Source organism: Phaseolus vulgaris, chromosome 8 (assembly GCF_051622355.1).
Source record: "Phaseolus vulgaris cultivar YP4 chromosome 8, ASM5162235v1, whole genome shotgun sequence".
Taxonomy (NCBI): Eukaryota; Viridiplantae; Streptophyta; class Magnoliopsida; order Fabales; family Fabaceae; genus Phaseolus; species Phaseolus vulgaris.
Window position 1 is genome coordinate 28223476 of NC_143505.1, and position 10099 is coordinate 28233574.

Consider the following 10099-nt stretch of genomic DNA (forward strand, 5'->3'; position numbering starts at 1 on the left):
GTAGGGTGTGCTTAGTAATTTGAGTAGGGTGTGCTTAGTATTTGAGTAAGGTGTGCTTATTAATTTGGGTTTGTACCAAGCCCACCTTTCATGACATGTTCACCTAGGTTTCTTTGACCTACCTTCTAGAAGGTTTCTCACAAATGACAACCATACCCTTCTATCTTGCTCTCCAAGACACTCTCTCTTATAAATAGAGTGCCTTGCCTTAAGTATTTCACACATTGAATTTGAATATAGTAAAGAAACTCTGCAGGAGTGTTTAGTGAGACTAATGTTCATCTTGGGTCTTATCTTGAGTGTGCATCACCTCAAGTGGTGACTCTTTTATCACTCATCTTGGAGTACCTTTTTCTCCAAGTGGCGTGACAACCTCTCTTCTTCCATAAACTTCCTTCATTCCTTCCTCTTTTTATCTTCTTTTTAAGCCATCATTCCCTTTTCCCTTTATGTTATTATGCTTGTCTTTATTTTGGTTTTCACTTGTCATTCTTCATCTTATGTTCTTTTTATTTCCGCAAGTTACCTTCATCATCATAATCACCTTATTTGTGTTTTTCTCTTTACCCTCTAGAAGTGAACCTTCACACTTACTTAACCACTTGGTTAAGTTCGTGTCCAAGGGGATCTTCTTTAGGTTCTCACCTTAAATTGTTAATCTCAAAAAGCTTAATCAGAAGTGAAACCTCTACAATGTGTCAATCTAAAATCAAGTCACATCATACCTACCTAGATAAGACTTGGCATTTTTTTTTTGTATTATGCACACAACACATGTAGTGAGTAGCTTCACAATAGATGACAAGATAACAAGCAACACAAAAGTGTAAGGAAAAGATCATAGATGTTGAAGCAACACACTGAAAGGAAAAGTTCATAGAAGTTGCATGGATAATTTGCACAAATGACAATAGTCACAACAAAAACCCTAGCTCATCATCAACCATAGTTGAATTACTCAAAAGGCCAAATTCACATGCTAAGAAACCCTTCATTAGTGATTCCATATTCATATTATTTATCTTAACACTGATGTGGCACAGATTGATTAAAGGTAACATTATTTAAGGTTTTATTTAATACACAAATTGCCTCTGATGTTTTCTTGCCTCCATACAACACAAAACAATTGTCACAAGCAACCAACAAATAAGTTCATAAGTCCTTGTACTAAAAGAAAAGAAAAGAAACACATTTCTCTCAGTAATATAAAAGAATGATCATTGCTAAGATCTTGTTCAATATATAGTAGTAGTGTTGAAAGAAGTTTCATTTGACAGTTTACGTGAGGGGAAACCAACTTGTTTAGTAGCATAATGCATTTGACATAAAATAAATTTTTATCAAACTCAAGGGTTAATAACAACACTTGCTTATTCCACATTATTAAAATGCATTATCTAAACTGGACAGTGTTTACAAAATAGAATGAGAGGGAACTTGAAGACATTTCAATAATGTGTGAAATGTAAATTGAACTAATATCTCTAATTTCCCTTTAAACTTAGAGTGGTGGAGAACCTGTCAATTAGACTAAAATTGTCTAACTAATAAAAAATATTGGAGCAATAAAATAACTTAATGAGGAAATCAGTTACAATTAGAGGTACAATACAATTTACAGAAGTTATTAGGAGGCATTTCTTCTCCACAACATAGCCCTACACTTCAAATTTACACATTAACTAGGTATATGTTCACAATTATAATGGCAATCCAACAATAGATTTCAAAGACAAGGTTATCTTGAAATGATACCGTGAAGCCGACAGTTGTTGCAACGACGAATGATTGAAATCATTGTAAGGAGGCCTCCTTCAAGCCAGTGACAACGGTGAACAAAAGAAACGACGACGATGGTTTCGTGAGCAGAGTGAAGGGAAGGATTAGGTTTTGTGGAGACTCGGTGAGAGGGCGCAAGAGTGTTTTCATTAAGGGTGAAGTGTTTGTAGTGAGAGTGAGAGTTTCGAGTAGAGTGAAGAGTGAAGGGAAGGGTTTGAGGGTTTTGAGCAGAGAAGAGTGGTGAGTGAAGGGTTTGAGGGTTTCTGAAGAGTGAAGAGGGTATGGGGAGAGTGAGAGGTTCTCTCAGTGAAGAGAGTTCCAACTCAAATTCAGTTTCCAAAGAGTCAAAATGATGAAGTTTTCAAAAAAATGGAAATGAGAAATGATATGGAAGGAATGAAAATGCGAAAGAGTATACATTTCGAAGAATAATTGTGACAATTCAAAATAACACGTTTTGAAAGATAACTATAACAGTTATTAAGATATCAAGATATCATATTTTATGAATCCTTATAAAAATTATTAATAACCGTTATATTAAAATCGTCACTGTATATAGACAACCTTTTGTAGTAATTATTAGACAACCTTTTGTAGTAATCTATTAAATTGAAAAATCATTATACAAATCTATAGTTGCCAAATTGATAAATATATGTTTATTTATTTAGATATATGTTATTGATAGTCTGGACCGTGAAAGGATATGGAAAGCTAAGTAGGAATCTAAGTGATAAATGATCAAAACATGCACACATATGCCATGTTATTCTGAAATTTTTTTTAATAGATCTTTGGATTACTTGCAGACAATCATAAATGATTCGTTTATGCTTCACAGTGCAGGTAAGTTTTAAGTTACAAAATCCCAAAAAATTATGAGCTTTGGTTGGGAAAGTGAACAAAATAAGAATGCTCGAAGAAATTTTGTTGAACTTATATTATTGGTCATGCTTCTCTGAAGTGATAATCCAAGCTCTACACACACAACTTGGATATTTCTTCCATTCAAAAGTACACAAAATATTTTCAAAGCATTATTTAAATTATTTAAAATTGTCCATTGCTAATTTTTTACAGTAAAATTATTTATAAATTTATAAATTAAAAAAAGTAAACAAAAATTATATTTTATATATATTTTCAACTGGAAAAAACAAAACAAAAGGATGGAGACATGACATACTACTGCTTTTGCTCTGCCATCAATCCATCACCTGACCTTATTATTATTCGTCATCAAATCAAATGTAATCATTTTTCTTATGCAAAATTAAGGACTACATTTTCATTTTGATGTATGTGAATCTATTCAAATTATAGTAATCACGTGGCTGATGTATGTTGCGGTCAGGCCAACTTATACATATTGCTATTATTTTATTACCTTTATTTTACTTCTCAACTATTCAAACATTTGCATTACATTATATATACTCATATATAGTACATTATTCATAATAGAATTTTATTTTTTTATATCTCTTTCTATAACATTAATTATATATATCTTTTCCACACTTTTTCTGTCTAATCTTTTATAAAAAATCTCCACTTAAATAAAGTTTTCCGAAGTGCAGAATGATTTGGGACAGGTATCAGTTAACGAGGTATAATTTAGTATATTTTAACTTTTACTATAATATTGTCTTTATTTTATAAAAATTAAAAATAATTAATTTTTTTTTATTTCAGACACCAAATATTTAATGTAGTACTTCATTATTAAATTAAAATATTGTAAAATGAGGAACAATATAAATTTAAATTAAGATGTGTATTATAATATTGTATCAAACGTTAAGAAGAATGGGTATTTTGAAAATCTTAAATTATCATTTTATGTATTCATATTTTAATATTTGAATGAATAATTTTTTTTTATTATAAATCTGTATATGTTTTTGAATTATTTTATTAGTATTTATGAATATAAGTTTTAATTAAATTATGAGATTAAATTATAAAAACATATTTAATTATAGCATGAAAACAAGTTCAATTTATTATGAGAACATGTTCAGTTAAATATTAAAAATTATAATATTTAATATTTAAATTACAAGAGTTGGAACTAACATAACATTTCAAAATTTATTATAATAATAGTTATAAATATCGTACTATAAAGTTAATAATAACGTTTAGATGCATTGTTATTTGTACTGACATCGTTTTTGACTAGTTAAACAATTACAACATTTAAAATCATCATAAATTACATGCTCTAGGACTTTAGAAAGTTTTTCGCCGCTTCCTACGTATCATATTTAGAATAAATATGTATTATGCGTATCTTTTTGGGAAAAACACAGTAAATCTATTCAATATTTATTTTTTAAATATTTTAATATTTTGTATATTTAGAGTTAGGTTCGACATATTTTTCTTACTTTTATTTTTCTAATTGATCTTTTTTTTTTAATTAAGAGTGATGATAGTTATTTGTTAAATTGATTAAGCTTGTTGTGATAATTTTTTCTATTTAGATGATATGACGTATGAGGAATTATGCTATATTTCAAGATAAGATTGATGTTTTTAAGACTATTTTGGTAATTAAAGATTTAATTTGTCTAGGGAAAATTTCGTCTAAAGCTTCAATAAAGAATGATATATTGGATTTTAACGTGATTAAGTTTTTTTTTATTTATACTCTTCAATGTGATTTAAAAAATATGTATTCAATAAATTAAATAAAAACATAACTTCAAGTAATTTATTAAAATATTAAACATATACTATAAAATTAAAAAATAAATCAAAAAATAAATTAGATCTTATATAAATAAATAAAATATTACTTTTTAATATTAAAAACCATAAAATAATGAAAAATGAAAATAAAAAAAATACTACAATAACAAAAGTATAATATAATTAACAATTAAAAATAATTTCATAACAAATTATTATCAAATAAATTATTACTCATAAACATAATAATTATACACAAAAATATATTAATATCAAAACAACAACAAATTAAATAAAAATGGAACATAAAATAATTTTTTTAAATATTAAACATATACTATAAAATAAATCACTATATATAAATAAAAAATATTATTTTTTAATATTAAAAAATCTTACTGTGAAAAATAAAAAAATAACAAAGTGAGGATAAATTAAAAAATAATATATAATAGCTTGATTTTTTCTCTATATGTCTTTATTTTGTAGGAAGAAGATATTTATTATTCAGATGTATATTCTCTCACTATCTTTTTCATCAAATACTGATCCAAATGATTCATTTCTTTACTTATGAAAAGTATATCCACATAGCAAACCTTAGTTTCCAAAGCCTTACTCTGCATACACAATAATGTTGTCTATATACACAATAATGTTGTATGATTAATATGAGAGTAGACTCAGTAAAGCATATGTGCCCATTTTATAAAACTCTACCCGTATAGAATTTTGACCATTTTGTAATAATGCGAGAATCACGTATCAAATAATCTGCATGATATTTGATCATGAATTGAATCACGAAGAGAAAAATATGAAATGCATATACCCATTTCATATGTTGGCAAAAGTAGAATGAAATTTTAATTTACAAAGATTTGCTGATCATTGAAATTGGCTAACATTCTTCACACTTTTATAAATCTGTATATGAAAAAAAATGTATCATAAATTTTCAAATTCGGCATATGTGATTACACTTTTAAATTAGGAGTTTTAAAAATATCTAATATATTTTCTAATAAAGCTTAAGAAAATATTATTTTGAATTGCACAATTTCAATTTTTTTGAATGAGATATTAGGTTGGATTGTGCAATGGAGGACTTATCCCATTTTAATTGTAAATTTTATGATGTAGCTAGTCTTCGAAAAAACACAATCGTAAAAACTTTAAATTATTATTTCAAATTGTTTAATAAAAAAAATCGAGAGATTAAAAAAAAAACTTTTGAAACTAATATCAAACATTTCTTGTAGTTCATATATTTTGCAATAAAATATAAAGCTTACCCAATACAATTAAATTCAATACTCACCATACTTTCACCCCCAAAAAACAATCTTTACCAAGTTTCATAATCATAAAAAGAAGATTGAATATGTGGCTATAAAATAGAAATGACAAAATGGACATTTTAAAAGGCATTGGCGGACACTTGGCACCCCACCCAATGATTAGGGTAATATCGGTCAGGCAACCAAATGCACCAAAATCACGTATCATACCTTTGTCTCTATTTTTATTAAAAGACAATTCATTAACTAAAGAGAAAGTGAGGGAATCTATCTTGTTTTGAAAATATATAAACTTTCTAATATATAAGTCATTTTAAGAATTAAATATGTTTTTTAAATTTATTTTGATTTTTAGTTCAACTTTTTTTATAATTATGATAACAAAATATTGAAGCAAGTTATTGTCAATTTTTTTTATATAACAAATAAATATTAACATATTTCATATCAATTTATCTTTAATATTATAATATTATAATAAAGTTGATACTGAAAATTCATTTTTTTATGTTAAAAAAGTATTGATAAGATTCATTTTAATAATTGCCTTACAACAAATGTCCAGGAAATTAGCGTTGAAAAATATATTTAACTATTTATTAATTAGATATGCAAAATATTGTTTTGATTGTTTTAGAAATATATACCTTTTGAAAAATTTACATCTCCTCCTAAATTACTCGATCAATTCTAGATTCTAAATTTTGAATAAAAAAAAGTATAATTAAGAAAATCTTACTAAAAATTATCAACCAGTATTTTTTCCACATGTATTCTGGACTATTTTTTTTATCACAAAACTAGGATAATAAAACGCCGTGATCCACTTCTAAGATATATTTTCTAGTTGTGTGTTTGGTAATAATAATAAAATTAATACACTATAATAAAAAAAATTATTGATTCTTTTTATTTATACTAACAATGTATAAAAGACTTTTTATTTAGCACTACAGTAATTTAACATTAAAGAAAACTAAATTTATAACATTATTCTAATAAAAATATTGTTATAACTATTTTTATAAAATATGTTTGATCTATAAAACATATTAAAACATAAAAGTAATATACTGTATTAAAATGGCAAGAATAAAAAAGACGAAAGAGAAAAGCTTAATCCTGTGTTTGTAAAATGAAATAATGAAGAAAAATGTTTGAAATAGATTAAGTTGTTTTTGAAGAAAACTCAATAAAAGAAAATTTAAATACAAAGCAATAGTAAATGAAAAAAATATGAAAAAGATAATGACTACGTAATTGCATATTAAAGTTTATTAAGATTAAAAAAGAGTTTAACTCTCTGTCTCCTCTTTCTTTTTCTCTCATCAACTATGCTCAAAGTTAACTAGATAAATATCTTTGATTTCTTTTATATTGGTATGGTTCTACGATCGAGATTCTGACTCGACACTTAGGTTAAACCAACCGACGTGATTAAATCCATTGCACCTAAATAAGATTAACAAGACTAATCAGTGATCAAGCACTAAGTAATGTACTCCTAATCATGACTCAAGCATTAAGTAAGGAGTGTTCAAATTGTTCTCTTGGTTCCAACCCTGTTCGATAACAATTGGTGCCCACCGTGGGGCCAAGAGAATTAGCGTGAAGAAGAAAACAAATGGTGTCAACCAGAAGCATGGTGAATGAGAAGATGTCTGATGCTGAGCAGATGGCACTCTTGACGTCCCTACTGAGAGAGATGGTTGAGATGATGAGAAGGAATGAGGAGACTAAATGAAGGAATGAGGATGAGATTCTGGCTTTTAGAAAAGAGAATGAAGAAATGAAGAGAAAGTTTGTGGAAAGGGGTCCGTCTGTCGGGCTGACCAACCTCATTGCGAGGTCCTTCACCACCCCCACTGGCCCTAGAATTGTTGAGGAGCCAAAGGATAAGGTCCACACCGAGGACGTCCTATCTGAATAGGTCGATCCCTACAACTGGTACCCTGGACTTGACCCCCCGACACCAATTCACCGACTCTATAATTGGAGTACCGCTACCGGCTAGGCGAAAATACTTTAACAGGGACCAATATGACAGCACGACCAACCCTGACGAACACATGGACATGTACACCATGAACATGAGCTTGTACACCTCGGACAACGCAATCTTGTGACGAGTGTTCCCAACCTCGTTGAAAGGAGTTCGCTTTGAGACGCTGGTGTCCAAGTTTGAAACACAGTTCGCTACCAGCCGATCCCATCACCGAACTTCCATTGCCTTGGTCAATATTCGCCAGAACAAGGGTGAATCTCTGAGGACGTTCATGGACAAGTTTAATAAGGTAGGCCTGAACATCCAGAAACGTGGCCATGCATCACATGGTCATGGCCCTACAACTGAGAGTGTTTGCTGACAGCTTATGCAAGGAGCCAACCGCAAACCTGGATGAGCTTAGGTGGAGAGCCGCTAGGTTCATGCACCTGGAAGAGTTGAGAAAATTAAGGAATCAGGCCTGGGCTGAGGTAGGCGACGATAAAGGGAAAGAGAAAGAGAAGGAGCGTCTGAACCGACCGACTATCGATCGAGGGGATAGGCACAGGGACAATCGGGGCCCTCGGTTCACAAGATACACCCCCTTAAGTGTTGACAGAGGAAAAAATTTGGATGAAGCCTTGAGTGCCGATTTAATTCCACCACCGAGGATGGTTGTAAGCATTGTGAATGGCGACTGAACTTGTCGATGTGGGTATCATAGAAAAAGTGGACATTTCACTGAGGAATGCAGCCGCTCAAGGATAAGGTTGAAGAGTTTAGCCAAGTCGGACATCTCCGTCGATTTGCAGGGGGACCGAGGTTCGAAACGGTCCCCACGAAGAGAAGAGGCAACGTAGCGGAGGGATTACTCCCCTCAAAGGGCAAGAGAGGACGACCACCGACCAGAGCGTCGACCGAGAAGGGAGGACCCTCCAAGAAGGGAAGGAGGAAGGGGTGGCTAAGAGGTCATCAACACTATTGTTGGAGGCTTTGCCGGGGGAAGTAGCTCCAACACGACTAGGAAGAAACACCTGAGGGCAGTGCAACAGGTGAATATCATATCTTTCCAGCCGAGAATGCCACACATCACCTTCACCGACGAAGATTTCAAGGGTGTCGACCCTTTGCAGGACGACCTTATGATGATATCAGTTGATATCGAAAACTTCACCATTATGAAAACGTTGGTAGATCAGGGGAGCTCAGTGGATATCCTCTACTGGAAGACATTCAAATAAATGAGAATAACTGAGGAGGAGATGAAGCCATATGATGATCAGGTGGTCGGCTTCTCGGGTGAGAGAGTAGGAACCGGAGGCTATATTGAGCTTTATACCACCTTCGTCGAGGGTGACGCGACCAAGACCATCAAAATTCGGTATCTAGTGATAGATGCCAACACCTCCTACAACATCTTGTTGGGACGACCGTCCATCAACAAGTTGAGGGTGGTTGTCTCCACACCTCATTTGGCCATCAAATTCCCTTCGGGAGACATTCTCACAGTGCATGTAGATCAGAAAGTAGCACGGTAATGTTATGCAACAAGCCTAAAGGTAGGACCTACACAACGAGATGACTGATTCCCTAGACGAAAATCCTCTCAAGGACGAAAGTCCCCTCGAAGAGAAGCTCAACCGATGCGCAAGAGCATACGGTCACTTTAGTCGACCTAGATCCCGAAAGGCCGACCCAAGGCTCGAAGCTAATGAAGATTTACGTTGGGTTCCTCTCCTTGATGAGGAACATAGCATCTGTGTAGGCATGACCATAGTGGCGGCCGAGGTCAAGCTGGTACACCAGGCGTTGAAGAGGAACATTGATCTCTTCGCTTGGACGACATTCAATATGACGGGAGTGAGTCCAGATATCATTACCCACAAGCTCTCAATCTACAGGGAGGCGCGTCTGGTAGCCTAGAAGAAGCACAAGCTGGGGGAGGAGAAGAGGTTGGTAGCAAAGAAAGAGGCCGAAAATCACCTGGCGGTTGGGTTCATACGAGAGGCACGATACACCACTTGGTTGGCAAATGAAGGATGTGTGTTGACTACACAAATCTCAACAAGGCATGCTCAAAGGATTTATATCCACTTCCTAGCATCGACCGACTGGTAGATGGCGCAATCGACCATAAAATTCAAAGTTTTTTAGACGCATATTCTAGCTATAACAAGATAAGCATGCATCCAAGGGAAAAGGACAAGACCACCTTAATGACGAACAATGTGAACTATTACTACGAGGTGATGTCATTCGTCCTGAAAAATGTTGGCGCTACGTATCAGAGGCTCATGGACAAGGTCTTTAAGGGGATGATCAGCTGGAACGT

The 10099-nt window shown here is 32.4% G+C and overlaps 1 pseudogene; it reads right to left on the reverse strand.

The window, feature by feature from the left end:
* The window catches only part of LOC137824919 (uncharacterized), a 29216-nt pseudogene extending 21109 nt beyond the window's left edge, over positions 1–8107 (reverse strand).
* Positions 8108–10099: the final 1992 nt, after the last annotated feature.